At 42.4% G+C, this 19456-nt stretch overlaps 1 long non-coding RNA gene across 3 annotated transcripts in view; it reads left to right on the forward strand.

The window, feature by feature from the left end:
* Positions 1-19456, forward strand: part of LOC113597191 (uncharacterized) — a 60232-nt gene that overhangs the window by 10236 nt on the left and 30540 nt on the right. The window contains exon 1 of one of the 3 annotated variants that reach the window (XR_008294781.1): positions 14213-17666. The exons of 1 other annotated variant lie outside the window; for it this stretch is intronic. This is a non-coding gene — a long non-coding RNA (uncharacterized LOC113597191). Of the gene's footprint in view, positions 1-14212; positions 17667-19456 lie in introns of those variants that run through there. One more of the 3 variants, XR_008294782.1, reaches the window with a different exon arrangement.

A 19456-nucleotide genomic window follows, 5' to 3' on the forward strand; every position in this document is an offset into this window, starting at 1 on the left:
GAGGTGGAAGGGCTTCGTAATGTCTGGTGGGCCCAGGGCTGGGGCACTTAGGAGGGCCTTTTTTAACTGATAAAAGGCAGTTTCTTCTTTTTCAGCCCATTTAAATGTTTTCTCCTCTTTAGTAGCTTCATATAGGGGCCTGGCGATCTCAGCAAAACCTGGAACCCAGAGGCAGCAGTAGCCAGCTGATCCTAAGAATTCCCTTGCTTCTTTTCAGGAGGTGGGAGTAGGGATCTTTAGGACAGTTTTTTTTTTTTTCTGGCATCTGATAACCACCGCTGTCCGCCCTCCAGGATATATCCCAGGTAACTTACCCTCTCCCTGCATATCTGAGCCTTCTTCGTGGATGCCCGGTACCCTAGGGCCCCCAGGGTAGCCAGCAGGTCCTGGGTCCCTCGCTCAGTCTTTGGCCATGTCGGCAGCAATCAGGATGTCATCTACGTACTGTAGGAGGGTGAGGCCAGGGTGCTCCCTTCTGTACTCACCCAGGTCCTCGTGTAGTGCCTCGTCGAAGATGGTGGGTGAATTTTTGAATCCCTGAGGTAGCCATGTCCAGGTGAGTTGCCCACTGTAGCCCTCCTCCGGATCATGCCACTCGAAGGCAAACAAGGGTTGGCTCTGGGGTGCCAGCAGCAGACTGAAGAAGGCGTCTTTTAAATCTAGTACAGTATACCAGACCCTGGAGGGCGCCAAGGAGCTCAAGAGAGTATATGGGCTGGGAACAGTTGCGTGTATGTCCGTGACCCTCTTATTTACTTCCCGGAGGTCTTGTACCAGTCGGTAGTCATTTGTGTGAGGCTTTTTGACCGGCAGTAGGGGAGTGTTCCAGGGAGACTGGCAAGGAACTAGTACCCCTAGGCTTTGTAGTCTCCGGATGTGTGGTTGGATCCCCTTCCGGGCCTCCTGAGACATGGGGTATTGTTTGATCCTTACCGGACTCTCTCCTGGCTTGAGCTCTACCAGGACCGGGGTCCTGTGAGCGGCTAGTCCTATCCCCCCCGGTCTCTGCCCAAACCGAGGGGAATTCTTGTAGCCATCTGTCTATATTATCCTCTCTTGGGAGCGCCTCCTGGTGGAGGTGGTATTCATCCAGTTTCATGGTCAGGACCTAGATGGGGTGGCCCTTGCCTTCGGTGACCTGAGGCCCCCCCTGTCTGAAAGTTATCTGAGCTCCAATCTTGGTCAGTAAGTCCCATCCTAACAGTGGGTAGGGGCATTCTGGTATTACCATAAAGGAGTGGGATACCCGTCCCGTCCCCAAATCTACCGTTCTTCGGGTAGTCCATGAATACTGGTTCATACCAGTTGCCCCTTGTACCCAGGACTTCTTGCTGGCTAGTTTTCCTTGTGGGGTGTGGAGGACCGAATGTTGTGCTCTGATGTCAACAAGGAAGTCCATAGGGGTCCCCTCCACTTTAAGAGTTACCCTGGGTTCGGTGAGAGGGTCCGAACCCTGACTCCCCTAATCACTTAGTTCATCTAGCTCTAGGACTTTTACTCGATCAGTCTTGCTTCCCTTCCCGCTGGCCCTTTTTGGACAATCCCGGGCCCAATGCCCTATCTCCTTGCAGTATGCACACTGATCTTTCTGCAGCCTCTGCTTCCCCCCCTTTGTGGTTCCTTTACCTTTTCTTGCATCGTCTGCCAGCTGCCAGAGATGGCGGTCTCGTTCCTCGGGGAAGTCAGCAGTGGTAGCTAGTAGTATTCTGTCCAGGTCTCGAGTCTGCTTACTGCTGACCGCCGCCATGGCGCGAGCCTGCTTGTCCTCAGGAGGCTCCCGGTTATTATATACCTTTTCGGCTACCACCAGTAAGTCCTGCAGACTTTTTTCTCCTAGTCTATCTATTTTCTGTAATTTTCTCCTCATGTCTATGGCCCATTGGTTTACAAAGGCCATGATAACAGCTGCCTTGCTTTCCGGAGCCTCTGGATCCCTGGGGGTATAGGTACGGAATGCCTTCATGCTCCATTCTAAAAAGGCAGCCGGGGATTCATCTTTTCCCTGTTGTACATTTCCTACCTTGGCCAAATTGGTTGGCTTTCTAGCAGCCATTCTGAAACCCCCCCCATTAGAGTCTGGCGGTAGACCCGGAGCCTCTCCTTACCTTCTGCCATGTTGAAATCCCACTGGGGCCGAGTTAAGGGGAAGGAGGCATCTATCTGAGCCTGGTTGGTGGTGGGATTCCCGTCTGCTCCTGGAACTAGTTTTCGGGCCCCATTGAGGATTCTTTCTCTTTCTTCAGTCGTGAACAGGACCTGCAAAAGCTTCTGGCAATCGTCCCACGTGGGCTGATGGGTAAAAAGAACAGAGTCTAATAAATCAATAAGCCCTGCCAGTTTCTTGGAAAACTTAGGATTCTGAGCTTTCTAATTGTAGAGGTCGCTAGTGGCAAAAGGCCAATAGTGATGGGGCTGATTCCCCTCCGCGTCTGGGGGTCCAGTGGCTCACAGGGGCAGAACAGTGGAGTCGGCGGCGGAGGCGGATTGCTCCCTCTGAGCCTTTTGTCTGGTGAAGGGTCGGCTTCCCACTGGAGCGTTTCTGCCTCCTGCTCTCGGAACAGCATCTGCCTCCCCCGGACGGGGAGGATGGTGTTCTTCCGGCATCCTAGAGGGGTTATACGGGGGAGGAAAAATTAATTCTTCTTCAGTCCCCCCTTGTAGGACAGGGTAGAGGGGTGCTGAAGGCTGGGTAAGACTTTTCTTCTTCTTTGTCCCCTGCAAAGCAAGAATGGGTTTTGGCTCCGGAGGGAGTGGGGCTAGGAAAGGCTTAAGCCAAGAGGCTGGGTCTTCTACAAGGTCCTGCCAAGTGATAATGTAAGGGAGCTGATCAAGATGGCCCATCTTAGGCTGAGAGATGATACTCCTGACTCGGTGGATGGTAGGGAGGTCGAAGGTCTCCTCTGGTGGCCATCCGACATTGAAAGTTGGCCACTCGCTAGAACAAAAAACCTGCCATCGACCCTTTCGGACTTCCACGCTGAGGTTGTTAGCTCTTCCCCTCACATCCTTAAAGTGATTAATCATAATACTTAGAGGAGTAGTCTGATTCTGTCCCATAACGTCCATCCAGTAAGTCCAGTAACTCCACAGAACAAAACAGAGAAACACAAAAACAAACAGGGCCCCTAGAAAGTCTTGCAACTCCATGGAAGCAAAACTGAAAGCTATCTTAGACCTTTGAGGGGGTTCCACGTCCCTCCAAAACTGATGAGGGGATTCCACGTCCCTCCAAAAGGGAGGATCGGAACGTCTTCTGAAACTCCCGGCCCGTGGTCCTCCAGTGCGTCCACTTAGACCGCGTCGGGCACTACCAGAATTTCAGAAATGAGCTCACACAGAAAAGACGGAACGAACAGACACTAACTGTGGCCAGTCAGGCTCTCCGGGTCGGGGGTCCCTCAGGGGTCTTGGGGATCCCGGACGAGCCCCCAAATGTTATGCCCAGAATTCATGATCCCCAAAGACCGCTAGGGAGCCAAGTCCGATGTAAAAGCAAAAGAGCCTTTATTCGAGCTAGCTCGAGCTCAATCCCCTACCTGCACCTACGCAGTGGTGAGATACCAGGGAGAGAGAGCGAGTTTCAAAAGCACAAAGGTTTTATTGGGGCCTAGGGGCAGTTGGTGAGGTAATGGCTGTGGCCTCAGCCGATTGGCTTGGGAAGGGTCGGAGTCCTGTTAGGCAGGTGAGCGGGAAGTTACTCAAGGGGAGGAGGCGTGGTCAAGGTGAAGGACACAGAACAAGATGGAGTCGGCCGGCTTAGGCCCGCCCTTTCAAAACCTTATTCCTGATTTCAGTGTAGCTCTAAGCCTGTTACTAGCTCAAATGCTTTCTGGTCCATCTGCTTTTCTGCCTCAAGGCTTTCTTTCAAATCCTAGTAGAATGCTTAGCCCTGGGCAAGCATAATCAGGAAATGTTAATGAGTTCCAGCTGGGGGATTGAGCTAACCCTCAAATAATGGGGATGAAAATTAAGAGGTAAATGACCCAGTTTCCTTGCTATTTGGTGGTGCAAAGCTGAGGCACCTTCTACATGGTTTTCAGAGGGTCTCCAGTAAGCTCAAGCCCAATTATCTAGTAAAGCTATCAGCTCAATATCACACTTTTCTTGGCTTTTCCACTTTCCCCTCTTTCATTCTGTCTCCCTCCCATCTGTTTCTGGAGCTTACTTCCCAAACAAATTACCAGCAACCAAGTCCTGGCCTCAGATTTTGCTTTTGGGGAACCCAACTGAAGACATTACTTAGCTATACAGGAGTTTCTTTAGAGAAAATGTTTTGCCCTAGGAGTTTTGTGCTCTAGCCTCCTGGACTTCTTTGAGTATCACTGCTGTTCCCTACACTCTGCCTTGCTCATGCTGCTCCCTCTGCCTGGCACAGTCTTCCTTTCCTTTGCCTGGCTGACAGCTATTCATTCTTCAAGACTCAGCTAAGGTATCCACTCCTCTTTAGGATTTTCGTTGTTTTACTCCTGCCACCTCTAATTGAGAGTTCTCTCTGTGATTCGGTAGCACTTCAAACACTAGTTAACCTCTACCAAAGCCATTTTCTCTCCATCTCTCTCTTTTTGTTTCTGTGACTACATCCTTTTGTTCAGTAAAGAAATGTATGGAGTGTCCACTCTCTGGTGGGCTAACATCCTAGAATAAGTTGAAGTCCAGGCTGGAGGTGGTGTCTCTATGAGGTATATAAAGCCATAATCTCTTCCTTTCTCTGTGAGACCTTTGAAGAGAAGGGGCCTAGAATGATAGTTGTTAAAAAATTAAGTGCTCAATAAAACTGGTAGGATGTGCAGGAGTGAACTTAGGATTCATTTTTCATTCCACAAACATTTACTTTTATGAAGCACTTACCTTGTGTCAAGCACTATGCTGTGGTATGGAGTATACCTAGATGAAGTGTCAGACCCCAGGCATCAGAGAGCTCACCCCACCCTTAAGTGAGGAACAGAGAAATAAATAATGCATAAAGCATTGTCAGCATCAGGCCAGGGACACACAGGTGACAGTGGGAGGATAAAGCAGCTCAGAAAAGGGTAATGTTTAGCTTGGTCTTAGAAGATAGTGTCGATTCACCAGGGGGAGATGGGAAAATACATCCTAAGTATACTGAGAAATACAGCAGTAAAGTCTAGGGTTAGGGCTGGTGCAGTTGTAGAGGGGCAAGGAGCCAGAACTCTTTGGGCCTCTTCGAGTTTGGTATCGGTGGGCACAGAACTATTGATTCCTCGGTGCATTTCAGTTGAAGAAATAGGTTACCCAGCACCTCGACCAGAACCAGGCAGGCCAGGAGGAGATGTGTTGGGAAATCGGGAAATCTGTCTCAAGTCCCAAATTGAGCTTCAACCACAGTAAAGCCAGTCCTTACATGTCTGGGGTGGGCAGGAAGAACCCCTCAGTGCAGCAGAGCGCCATCCCAGCACAATGGGTCCCCAGAGGTGGCTGAGCATGCTCAGTTGCCAGGACTCGAATGCTCAGGAGCAAAATGAGAAGTGCTGGGGACTCCTAGCCCTGTGGGCACCTGGGCCCAAGAGGACTGGGGCCATGGGGGGGCGGGGCCTCAGGCGACTGCTCCCTCCCAGCCCACCTACCACCTACCTCCCCGCCAGGCCCTCTACATTGTTCCCAGTCTTCCTGAGGAAGGTATGTCACCCCGAGGATCCTATTGCCCACTCCCCACTGCCCCGTGATTTTTGCGTGGGCTTAGTAGTGGAGGGACAACAAAACATGGTGGAGCAGAGCCAGAGGGCACCTGAGGCAGGTCTGTGGAGGCGGTCGTTCAGGGGGAAGTGCTGAAGCAGCTGGGCAGTCCTGGGTCTGAGGGGAGAGGGGACTTGGGCATGGCCCTACTCCTGAGGAGGCGTCCCTGTGTGTTTGTGTGGTGGGGCTGGGACCTCGGGGTCAGGGGCCAAGGGAAGTCATACAACTCTGAATGGTGGGAAGGGACCTCGGAGTCCCAGAGAAGGCACAGGGATGTATGTGCGAGTGTGCCCACTCCGGAGTGAGCATGAGCCCAGAAAGTGATGGGACTCCAGGGAAGATACAGGACTCCAATCCTGAAGGGCGCTTGTGATGGGGCTGATCATAGGAGTGGGCTTAGTCATGGAGCGGGGTATACAGACTTGTGCGAACATGGGAGGGCTCCCTAAAGGGACATGGTTTGATAGAGTCTATAATTGTGAGGAGGCAGGTATCTGTGAGGCGAGTGTTACTGTAATATCAGGCAGTGCCATGGAAAGGGGGTATACACTGAATATTTGTGTTTTGGGGAAGTACAGTGCCTTAGTTTCCGCCCAGGCCACCCAGAAAGTATACAAATCCTTCTGTGGGTTCTGATAAAGACAAGAGGCTTGAGGGGGCACTCAGAGCCCCAGTCCTTCAGAACCTTGCCATCTGATGCTGGAGCCTGAGTTTGAGTATACATGGGATCAGTGATCTTGAAGGTCATTCAGAATCACAAAGGAGTTCATGTCCATCTACGTGTGGGTAGAAGATAGTCTTTAAGGTGCAGGAGACTGCTGGGAAGGAGAGACCCAGGTTCCTTTTCCTGAGGGGCCCCCAGTTGTGGGTTTGACTGGATTTGGAGAGTAGTGACCTAAGTGTCTCACAGGGTCAGGGAAAAGAGCAAGGGCTTTCACAGTCTTGTGTATATGGGAGGGAGTTTGTACCTGAAAGGGGCTGTGGACTGGAGAACTGAAGCTTCAACACAAGTGATATCTGTGTGTGTGTGTGTGTGTGTATTAAAGAAGTGGCTTTAGGGATATGTGTGGTGGTGAGTGATGGAAGTGGTATACACAATCTTGTATCCGTGTCCTGATTAGGTATTTTGGTTTCAAGAGTGACCCACTTGAATTATCCAGCCCTTGGCACTGGGGAAGGAAGGGTATGGATACTAAATATGGTTATACTAAGACCATATAATGACTGGAACTGGAGCTGAATGAAGCCATTGAGAATGAATGGTTCAAGAGACTGTTATCTCTCAAGACCTGCCTGGTTTCTCTTTGTTTCATCCATCAAGTAGTTCCTCTAGTCTTTTACACTTTACACTTTCTCATAACTTGAACATGCTCCTTCCTTTATTCATTCATCTGCTCAACAAATATTTATTGAGGGCCAACTCTATGTCAGATACCAACTCAGGCACTGGAAACTCTCTGCTTGTGATTTTCTTACCCTTTTTTTTTTCTTTCTTCCTCCTTACCCCCAGTCCCCAGACTTACTGGCTTTACATATATTATACATTGTATGCATTATTTTATTGGTTATTGCCTGTTTGCTTCCACTAGAATGTAGGCTTCATGAAGGGAAGGGTTTTTTGTGTTTCTCAATCCCATATGTTTAGAGCTATACATGGTGTATAGTAGGTTTTTATTAAATATTTGTTGAATAAATAACTAAATGATCTGATAAAGTCTAGTTGTTCAAGAAACTTTCTGTGAGGAAGTATTATGAGATGAGATATAATAAGGATTAATTAAGTGAAGAGAAGGACGAGGAGTAGTCCAGGCAGAGCGAAACCATGTGCAAAGATCCTAAGGTAGCAGGAAATATAATCTATTATGTTTAAGGAACTGAAAAAAAGACAAATATGGCTGCATGTAGGGCAACAGGAGAGGGAAAGAAGCTGAAACATATCTTGCAGGTCTTGACTACTATGATATGTATTTTCACCAAATATCTTAAGAATAGTAGGAAGCCATTGTGGACTCTTCAGCAGGAACATGACATGATTAGAATCATAAAAAAATATAACTGGTTACAGTATGGAAAGCACACAAGATATTAGAATGGATGTAGGTATACCTGTTAAAAGGTAGCAGTGGAGATGGAGAGAAGGAATTGAGAAATATTTAAGAGATAAAATTAATAGGATTTAGTAAAAGATGGGGATAAAGGAAAAGGAGGTATCCGGGCATGCTTCTAATTTTCTAATTCGTGATCTGGTTACTTGTTGGGGCCATTATGGAGGTAAGGAGCACTGGAAGGGATCTTGGCTATGTTTGAGAGGGAAGATCATGAGTTTGGTTTGGGACATATGGTGTCAGAGGTATCATTTATTGTTGAGCCATCCAGAGAAGTGAGAGATGGACAAGGCAGTTGAATGTGTAAGACAAGTCTGAGCTAACATGAAGATAATTAGTGAAGTCAAAAGTGTGGATGAAATTGCATAGAGGGACATTGGGGTGTGGAGATTAGAGGCTTAGGATTAAGTGTTGAATAGCTGCAATTTTTCAGTGCTTTCCAAAGAGAATGAGGAGAATGGTCTTGAACATATGGAATGCTGCCAAATGATATAAAAATGAAGACTGAAAGACTAGATTCAGCAACAGTCTTAGCATTGTTGGTTACATTGATGAGAGAAAAATTGATGAAGGTAGGAGCGAAACCATATAAATTCTGAATTACGATTAATAGGCTCAGTCCTTGTTTCTTAATTCAGATTCCCAAGAGAGAGAAACTAGTAGACATGCATCATATTTTCACCGGATCATATCATAGATTTCAAGCCAGTGTAGGATTGACTGTTTTCGGATTAGATGTCCAGCTATTGCTGATTGGAGTCACCTGGTTTAAAACATGTCCAACTGGTGAGTTTTCATCTCAGTAGCAATAGCTAACATTTCTGGAGTGTTTACTATGTTCCAGATATTGTGCTAAGAGCTTTATATATTTTAATGTATGTCAGCATCATAACTAATTTCTAAGGTATTATCACTCCTGTTTGAAGCAGTTTTGGCACAGAGAAGTTAAGCAACTTGCTCAAGATCTGCAAATAAGTGTAAGATTATACATGTTTGGGGCTTATTTTAAGTTTATTTATTTTGAGATAGCACACATGTGGGGAAAGAGCAGAGAGGGAGAGAGAATCCCAAGGAGGCTCCACACCACCAGTGCATATCTCTGTGGGGCATGAACCCGAGAACCAGGGGACCATGACCTGAGCCAAAGTCAGACACTTAACCAACTGAGCCAACCAGGCACCCCTGTTTGGGGCTTATTTTAACATTATCCAGATTCATTATTTGGCTTTCTCTTTATATTGCAATATTCTATATAATGAAGCAATAATGGCCATGATGAAATTCCTGTCCTACAGGAAACGTCATTCTAAGGTAAGCATATGTTAGCAAGGTAATGTGGAAAGAACTGGAATTCAGATCTTTGTTTAAAATCTGTTCCTGTAACCTATTAGATGAGAACTATGGACTCCATTTTCTGATCTATAGTTTCCTCATCTATAAAATGGGGGTGATATCTGCAGGATAGTTGTGAATTCTAGAAATAATATATCTGAAGTGCACGAAAAATGATATTTTCTTAGTACCCCCTGAAGATTGAATGTCAAAAAATTAAGATGTATTATACATATAAAAGCCAGCTCTAAGCATACAGTGATGAATTTAAGACATTCTTTTTACCTCCTTTTTTTCCCATTGGTATAATGTATCTACTGTTACAAGAAAGGCAGACACCAAGTTTAGGAGCATGTGGAATTGTTATGTGAACTAAATGTCATGGAATAGGTCTGTATATGAGATGGATTTTGAGGAATTTCTTGGAGTGAAGGGATAGTTAAATGTTTTTTTTCCAAGCATATAGATAGCTCTGTTAGAAGGTCATATTTGCAAAAGGAATTTTCTTTAAAATATTATATACTTTTTAAATTTATGTATGTATGTATTACTGTTTATTTATTCTTGAGAGAAAGGAAAAAAAAAAGAACAAACCGGGAAGGGGCAGAAAGAGAGAGAGAGGGACAGAGGATCTGAAGCAGGCTCTGTAGTAACAACAGACAGCCAGATGTGGGGCTTGAACTCACAAACCACGAGACCATGACCTGAGCTGAAGTGGGAAGCTTAACTGGCTGAGCCACCCTGGTGCCCCTAAAATATTGTACTTTAAAATGAGGACAAGAACATTTGAATTTTTCTTCTTCTCCAAAAATTTGACTAATAATAATAATAAAACAGAAACCTTATAGCTAACTACATGTAGGAGTATTAGTCTCACCCTAGATTGCACTTGCTTCAATTTCTCAGATTCTTCTTCCTTGCCAACTGTATAAAAGAAAGCTTTGTGTGAATTACCTGGTCACATTTTGTTCGTGTATTGCCAAATGTGTTATTTTTGTGGAGGCCCATACCAACCAGAAATTTTAGATTGATGCAGTCTGTTAAGAATGGCCTGTACCTTGGGGTGCCTGGGTGACTCAGTTGGTTAAACGTCTGACTCTCGGTTCTGGCTCAGGTCATGATCTCATGGTTTCATGAGTTCGAGCCCCATGTCTGCCTCTGTCCTGGCAGCACGGAGCCTGGTTTGGATTCTCTCTCTCTCTCCCCCCTCCCCTGCTTACTCTGTGTGTGTCTCTCTCTCTTAAAAAAAGGGCCTGTACCTTGACCACTTTGTGAAATAAATGCATATATTTTAAAAAAGTAATTTTATGATACCTGAAATCATCTATAGACAGAATGTTGAAATTTTAAAAGCCTTAGAAATGAGAATAGTGTTTTCATCTTTTGTTAGTACTTGGGCAAAATACTTAAGTCTGTTGTAATTGGGAACAGTAAGATCAACTTCTCAGATGAGAGTTAGAGATAGATTTGGAAAGTGCATAATGTGTTACACCCTACCCTCAAAGAAATGGTAGTTTATTTGGTATCTGCGTGTGTGTTTGTGTGTGTGCGCATGGGTGTGTGTCTTTTCCTAAATCTTACTAGTAAAATTGTCTTTTAAAGAAGAGGAAATGTACATCTAGAACCCCTTATTCGGAGCTTTGGATGCAAATATATTTCAGAATTTAGATTTTTTTTTTGATTTGGAAAAGTAATACAGCATATGTACGGTTGATTACATAATATCCCCATGGGGTATGGGAGAGTACCTTGTAATCAAACACATTAATATCACATTCACAGTAAATGAATAAGCTATAAATAGTTTCATGTCAATTTAGCTTACATTTCATTGACAAATAGTTTTGGCACCAAATTTATGAAAAAAAATGCTGTTTTTAGAGATTTATGGATTTCGGAATTGTGGGAAAGGGAATGTGGATTTACATAATTTTATCCCTTTTTAGAAGAAATATTTTCTAAAGCTTAAAATTCTTTTTGTCACCTATATATTTTTCTGTAACATTAGCAAGTATACAGTTTTATTAATGATCAGAAAACACATTTGGTTTCCATGATGCTCCTGGAATTATTTCTTCTAAGCAACTGATCATGTTGGAGATGTTATAAGGTTTCATTTGGCTTCAGTTTCAGTATCATTGCTCAGTGTTAATTTTAAAAAATCTTTTTGTAAATTTTATTTTTTGTTTTTTAAAATTTACATCCACATTAGTTAGCATTAGTGCAACAATGATTTCAGGAGTAGATTCCTTAGTGCCCCTTACCTATTTAGCCCATCCTCCCTCCCACAACCCCTCCAGTAACGCTCAGTTTGTTCTCCATGAGTGTCTTCTGTTTTGTCCCCCTTCCTGTTTTTGTATTGTTTTTGTTTCCCTTCCCTTATGTTCATCTGTTTTGTGTCTTAAAGTCCTCATATGAGTGAAGTCATAGGATTTTTGTCTTTCTCTGACAAATTTCACTTAGCATAATACCCTCCATTTCCATCCACATAGTTGCAAATGGCAAGAGATTTCATTCTTTTTGATTGCTGAGTAATACTCCATATGTATATATAGAGAGATCTATATCTATATCTATCTATATATCTATCTATGTAGAATATAGAGAAGAGTAGAAGACTAAAGAGTAGAGACTAAAATAGCAATTAGTATATGCTTGCTACCTAGTAGGCATTCAATTAACATTTGTAGACCAAATGAATAGAAACATTTTTTATCCATAAATTTTAGGTTAAATGTTACAACTTAGGCTACTGGAAGCTGAGGATGTTAACAGAAATGAAGGGGAAAATGAAGAAATTTTTACATTTCACAAACAAGATGTCCTAGTTGAATAGGGCTTAAACACAGTTACTATACTGTGGATGGAAGAAGCTCATTACAATCTCATTTGGGAAACTTCTGGGGAAGGTGGCAGAGTAGGAAGATGTTAAGCTTACCATGTCCCATTGATACAACTAGATAACATGCACATGGCTGTATATAACCCAGAAAACAACCTGAAGTCTGGCAGAACAGGCTCCCCAGGGCTATGTGTAGAGAAGAGGCCATATCAAAGAAGCTTGGAAAGACAGAAACGTGATTGGGAGGCAAATGGATCTACAGGAGGAAGGAAGGGAAGGATGCTACAGGTGCAGAAAGGAGAAAGAAACAGATTCTCCTACCATATCGCAGGGGTGGAGTATCTACATGAGGAAGACAAATCCTCATAACATTTGGCTTTGAAAACCAGAGAGGCTGAATCTATGAAATCTTACAATCAATGGGGCTTAACACCTGGAACTTTAAAAATCAGTGTGCTCAGCTTTGGGACAGACAGGAGGGCTAGAGGAAACTGAATCCCTGCCCTTAAAAAAGATAGGGGAATAAACAACTCCTTACAGACATAGCATAGAAGCAGCATTTTGGAAAAAAAAATGCCTAAGGTATATAGGAGAGAGATTTGTTTAATAATCTCTGAATGTGTGCTGAAGGGGCAGGGATTCCTGGGAGACTTCTCCAGGAACAAAGGAGCTGGTGTGTGCCTTTTCCATCTTTGCCTCCCAGATTAGACACAGGGACATCTGCAGGAACCAGCATGATACCATTGCTCTCTACCTAACTTGTTAATGGAATGCCCTGCCTCTGAATTCTCCTGTGGTCACACCTCCTCAAGCCAGGCCTTGGTTCCAGGCCTCCTCCCATAGAAAACCCATGCAAACCTTGCAAACGCCATATACACCACCACCTCCAACCTTGTCTTGGTCCCTGGTTGCTGGAGGTCCCCTCTCACAGTGGACTGTGTTAGAGTCCTTGCTGGTACAGGGTGCCCCACTGCTTTATTCTCCTGTAGACTTGCTCCCTCCAAATCGCTCTTGGCTGGAGCCCATCCAGAATGGTGCCACAAGCCTGGCAGTGTATAAAAGCCTTGACATTGACTCTTTTCTTGGGGAGAGGACACACACACCAGTCTGACTATTGTCCCGGCAGTGGGCTGGGGACAGACATTTGTTCTGAGTGCAGATCCCACCCATCAGTGAAGCTCCTCAGGGGACAACACAGGGAAAATGACCTATAGTTGGTTCTATTGCATCTCTGGCAAACGCCTGGTCTGATTCAACTCAAGCCTAAGATGGCCCCAGATTGGTTCACTAACAACACAAGGACCAAACACTGGCTACAAAAGGCAAAGAAAGCCATGCAGATGACTGGAGTGAAGGCAAATGCAGCTCAGCCACACAGCTGGGCACATGCAGTAGACCTAGGAGACCACCTTGAGCACCAGATTCTAGTGAACAGGGGATATTGCATTGCAGGGCACTGTAATGCCCTTCATAAAGACCACTACTTTCAAGAACAGGAGACATGACTTAACTGTTCTAAGACATAGAAACAGACACAGAGAATTATACAAAATGAAGAGGCAGAGCAGTATGTCCCAAATGAAAGAATAGGACAAAATCATAGCAAGAGACCTAAACCTAATGGAGATACATAATATGCCTGATAGAGAAATTAAACTAACGGTCATAAAGATACTGGATTTGAGAAGAGTGGAGGAGCTAAGTGAGACCCTTAACAAAGAGATAGAAAACATTAAAAAAAACCAATTAGAGATGCAGAGCTCAATAACTGAAATTAAAAGTAAGACTAGAGGGAGTAAATAGTAGACTAGAGAAGGTAGAAGAATGGGTCAGCAACCTGGAGGTCAAGGTATCGGAAAGCAGTCAAGTTCCACAAGACAGAAAAATTAATAACAATGAAAATAGACTCTGGAAACTCAGTAGCACCATCAAGCATAATAAATACTTACATTATAGGAATCCCAAAACGAGAAGAGAGGTATGAGGCAGAACATTTATTTGAAGAAATTATAACTGAAAATGTCTCAAATCTGGTAAGGAAACAGAAATTCAGGTCCAGGAGGCACAGAGAGCTACCAATAGAATCAGCCCAAGGATGTCCACGTTGAGACACATTAGTAATTAAAATGGCAAAAATTATTGATAAAGAGAGAATTTTAAAAACACTAAGAGAAAATTATCACATACAAGAAAATCTTATAATGTTATCACCTGAAATTTTTTTTTTTTGGCAGAAACATTGCAGGCCTGGAGGGAGTGGCATGACATGGCAAGTACAAAAAGAAAAACCTATAGAGAAGTATACTCTATCCAGGAAGGCTACAATTCTGAATAGGGGAGATAAAGTTTCCTAGACAAACAAAATTGAAAAGAAATTCATCACCACTAAACCACTTCTACAAAAAAAGTTAAAGAGGACTCTTTGAGTGGAAAGGAAAGAAAGACCAGGGGTACGGAAAGGAAAGGACTGGAATGTAGGAGTAAGAAAAGTAGGAAGCTCAAACGCATAAAAAGAAACTTAGCTATAAAAATCAGTCGAGGGATTCACAAAATAAAAGGATGTAAAGTATCTGACATATACCTAAAATATGAGTGGGGAAAAGAGTAAAGAATGTGTTCCTATGTAAGCGACTATCAACTTAATGTAGATTGCTATATGCGGGAGATGTTACATACAAATATAATGGTAGCCACAAATCAAAGTCTAGTAATAGATATGCAAAGAATGAAGAGAAAGGAATCCCAGTGTATCACTAAAGAAAACCACAAAACTTTGGGATGAAAGAACATGAGAAGAAAGAAACAGAGGACTACAAACAGAAATGCAGAACAAATAACAAAATGGTAATAAGTTACATACCTATGTATAATTCCTGTGAGTGTAAATGGACTAAATGCTCCAGTCAAAAGACATAGGGTGCTGAAATGGAGAAAAAAGCAAGACCCATCATATGCTGCCCATAAGAGACTCACTTTAGATCTAAAGACACATGTAGATTGAAAGTGGAGGATTGGAGAAGCATTGATCATACAAATGGAAGTGAAAAGAAAGTTGAGGTAGCAATACTTCTGTCAGAGCAAAGACGGTAACACAAGACAAAGGAGGACACTACATAGTCATCCTGGGAACAATCTAAGGAGAAAATAGAACAATTGTAAATATGTATGCACCCATCATGGCAGCACACAAATACATAAGGCAGGTAATAACAAACATAAAAGAAGTAATCAATAGTAATACAATAATAGTAAAGGCTTTCATACACCACTTACATGAATGGATAGATCATCCAAATAGAAAATCAAAGAAGAAACAGTGGCCTTGAATGACACATTGGACCAGATGGATCTAACAGATATATTCAGAACATGCCATCCAAAAACAGCAGAATACACATAGTTTTCATGTGCACGTGGAACATTCTCCAGAATAGGTCACATATTAGGCCACAAAACAAGTCTCAACAAATTCAAAAAGATCAAAATCATACAGTGCATCTTTTCTGATCACAACACTGTGACAACTAGAAATCAATCACAATAAAAAAGTCTTGAAAGAACACAAATACATGGAGGTTAAATAGCATGCTGCTAAACAATAAATGGGTTAACCAAGAAATCCAAGAAGAAACAAACAAACAAAAAAATACATGGAGACAAATGAAAATGAAAAGACGGTGCTCCAAAATCTTTGGAATGCAGCAGAAGTGGTTCTAAGGGAATTTTATACCAATACAGGCCTACCTCAAGAAACAAGGAAAATCTCAAATAAGCAACCCAACCTTATACCTGAAGCATCTGGTAGAAGAAGACCAGAGAAAACCCAAATCCAGCAGAAGGAAAGAAATAATAATGATTAGAGCAGAAATAAATGATATAGAAACTATAAAACAAAACAAAACAAAACAAAAAAAGGAGAACAACAATGAAACCAGAAACTGCTTCTTTGGAAAGAACAAAATTGATAAGCCTTTAGCTGGACTTATCCCCATCCCTGAAAAATGAGGACTCAATAAACAAAACAGGAGGGACGCCTAGTTGTCTCAGTTGGGTAAGTGCCAGACTTCACTCAGGTGGTGATTTCTGACTTTGTGAGTTTGAGCCCTGCACCGGTCTCTGTGTGGACTGCTCAGAGCCTGGAGCCTGCTTCACAATCTGTGTCTCCCTCTCTCTTGCATCCCCCCCCCAACTCACACTCTGTCTCTCTCTGTATCTCAAAAATAAAGAAAACGAATTAAAAAAATAAACAAAACAGGAAATGAAAGAGAAATACCTGATACCACAGAAATATCTGTGGTACAGATTATAAGAGAATATTATGAAAAACTGTATGCCAACAAGTTGGGGAACCTAGAAGAAATGGAGAAAGTCTTAGAAATGTATATCCTCCCCAGACTGAATCAGGAAGAAATAGAAAATTTGAACAGACTGATTACCAGATATAAAATGGAATCATTAATCAAAAAACTCCCAACAAACAAAAGTCCAGGACCAGTAGCCTTCACAGGCAATTTTGTCAAACATTCAAAGATGACTTAAGACCTATTCTTCTCAAACTATTCTGAGAAATAGAGGAGGAGGGAGATTCCAAATTCCTTCTATGAGGCCAGCATTATTCTGATACCAACACCAGCAAAGGACAGTACCAAAAGAGAGAACTAGAAGCCAATATCGCCTGTGAACATAGATGAAAAATCCAGAACAAAAGATTAGCACATTGAATCCAACAATACACTAAAAACTCATTCACCATGATCAAGTGGCATTTATTCCTGGGAGGTAAGGGTGGTCATTATTCGTAAATCAATCAGTGTGATACATCACATCAGTAGGAGAAAGGATAAAAACCATATGATCATTTCAATAGATGTAGAAAAAGCATTTCACAAAGTACAACATTCATTTATGATAAAAACACTCAACGAAGTAGGTTTAAAGGGAACATAACTCAATATAATAAGGCCTTATATGAAAAACTCAGTTAACATCGTACTCAGTGGGCGGAAACGGAGAGCTTTCCTCCCAAGGTCAGGAACAAGACAAGGATATCTACTCTCACTATTTTTATTCAACATAGTGCTGGAAGTCCCACACTCAGCAGTCAGAAAAGAGAAAAAAATAAAAATCAGTTTGGTAAGAAGGAAGTCAAACTTGCATTGTTTGCAGATGACATGATACTATATATAGAAAACCCTAACGACTCCAGGAAAACAAAACAAAACAAAACAAACCAGGGAAATTGAACAATAGATTTGGTAAGTTCACAGGATAAAAAATCAATGTACAGAAATCTGTTGCATTCCTATACACTAATAATGAAGTAGCAGAAAGAGAAATTAAGAAAAAAAATGCCTTTCACATTTGCACTAAAAATAATAAAATCCTTAGGAATAAACAAAAGAGGGAAAGACCTGTGCTCTAAAAAGTACAGAACGTTGATGAAAGAATTTACAGATGACACAAATGGAAAGATATTTCCTGCTCATGGATTAGAAGAACAAATATTGTTAAAATGTCTACACTACCCAAGGCAATTTGCAGATTTAATACGATCTCTATGAAAAGACCTAACAGTATTATTCACAGAACTAGAACCAACAATCCAAAACTTGTTTGGAACCAGATAAGACTCTGAATAGCCAAAGCAGTCTTGAAAAAGGAAAACTGGAGGTGCCACAGTCTCCAATATTAAGGTATAGTAGTACAAAGCTATAGTAATCAAAATAGTTGTGGTACTGGCACAAAAATAGATACAAAGATCAATGGAGTGGATGGAAAGCCTAGATATAAACTCCTGAACGAAAAAGCAGACTTTTAACTGTACATAATAAACTAACAGTTATCAGAGGAAGGTGGATGGGGGAATGGGTGAAATATATGAAAGGGATTAAGTGAATGCTTATCAAGGGGTATCAGTCTTCTCAAGGGGTGCCTTTGTGGCTCAGTCTGACTTTGGCTCAGGTCAGGATCTCATGGCTTATGGGTTTGAGCCCTGCATCAGGCTCTGTGCTGACAGCTCATAGTTTAGAGCCTGCTTCATATTCTGTGTCTCCTTCTCTCTCTGTTCCCCTCCCTCAAAATTAAACAATTAAAAAAAATTAAAGGGTACACTTATCATGATAAGCACTGAGTAATGTATAGAATTGTTGAATGACTATATTGTACACCTGAAACTAATATAACACTGTATGTTAACTATACTAGAATTAAAATTTTAAGAAAGGAATAATGAAGGTTTTGTCATGTTGAGTGTGAGGTGTGGCAAAATGACCAAGTAGAAATGACTAGTGGATAGCTGAAGCTATAATTCTGATTGCTAATGAGAAGATAGCATGATTTGGGAGTTACTAGTAAGGAAGTAATGTCAAAGTCATGAAAGGGAGGTCTCTGAGGGATGGAGAGGACAAGAGCATAAAATCAAGATCCACTAATGAAAGAGTTTATGGCATTGTTAGCTCAGTCTAGTTCTTGATGTATACAGGGAAAAACTGAGGCCCAGAAAGAAGAAAACAACTTGATTAAAATTATTCACTAATTCAGTGGAACCAGAGTCCATGTCTCTTCAGTCCCAGCCCATAGCCCCCTTTCTTCCACTAATACTTATTTCAACCAATTTAGGTGTTCTGCAACAGAGGACTAGAGCTGCTCATGTGAAATTGACACTTGAAATGGAAACCAAAATCATGTACAGGAAGAGAATATTGACTTCTTTACTTTTACTCACTTTTGCCCAGCAATTCTTAGGTTCATCTTAGAAGGCCTGGCCTCTGGGGATCAGGGGACTGCACATTCCCATGTGATTACATGTGGGTTTATTTCTCTCTTGGTTTTTTATTTTTTTCCCTGTAAGTTTTGGTGTGTGTGTGTGTGTGTGTGTGTGTGTTCTGGTTTTTGTTTTGCTAATTTTCTTTCTTGGAGGACAGTTTGCTGAAAGACATTTGAAATATTGCTAGGGAATATGTGGCTTATCTTTCAAAACAGTAATTTCCCCTTTCCCTCAGCTGCTGGGGAACCCTGTCCTGAACATACTTACTACTTCCTCTGCCAGGAAATTTGCCTTGACATGCTTCCTAATTCATACTCTGCCTCCTTTAACCTTCTCCCACCAGTGGCAAAGAAATGAAAACTCCCTTTTCACCACTGTTTATTAATGCCTGTCTACTGTGAATCAGGGTTCAGTTTAATGGAAATGAATTATTTCAGTAGCAAAGTGTGATCAGTATAATTTTACCTGTTACAAATAAGGAAATTGAGACACAGATAACGGGTTGTGTGACATGATTATGGTAGATAGAATAAGGATCCTCCAAAGAAGTTCATGTCCTACTTCCTAGAACCTGTGAATATGTTACCTTACATGGCAAAAGTGACTTTGCTCCTATGTAGTTAAGGATTTTGAGATGAAAAGATTATGCTGGATTATTTAAGTGGGCTCAACATAATCACAGAGGTTCTTAAAAGAGGAAATATGAAGGGTTAGAGT

The sequence above is a fragment of the Acinonyx jubatus genome, unplaced genomic scaffold (genome assembly GCF_027475565.1).
Source record: "Acinonyx jubatus isolate Ajub_Pintada_27869175 unplaced genomic scaffold, VMU_Ajub_asm_v1.0 scaffold_20, whole genome shotgun sequence".
NCBI classification, from domain to species: Eukaryota; Metazoa; Chordata; class Mammalia; order Carnivora; family Felidae; genus Acinonyx; species Acinonyx jubatus.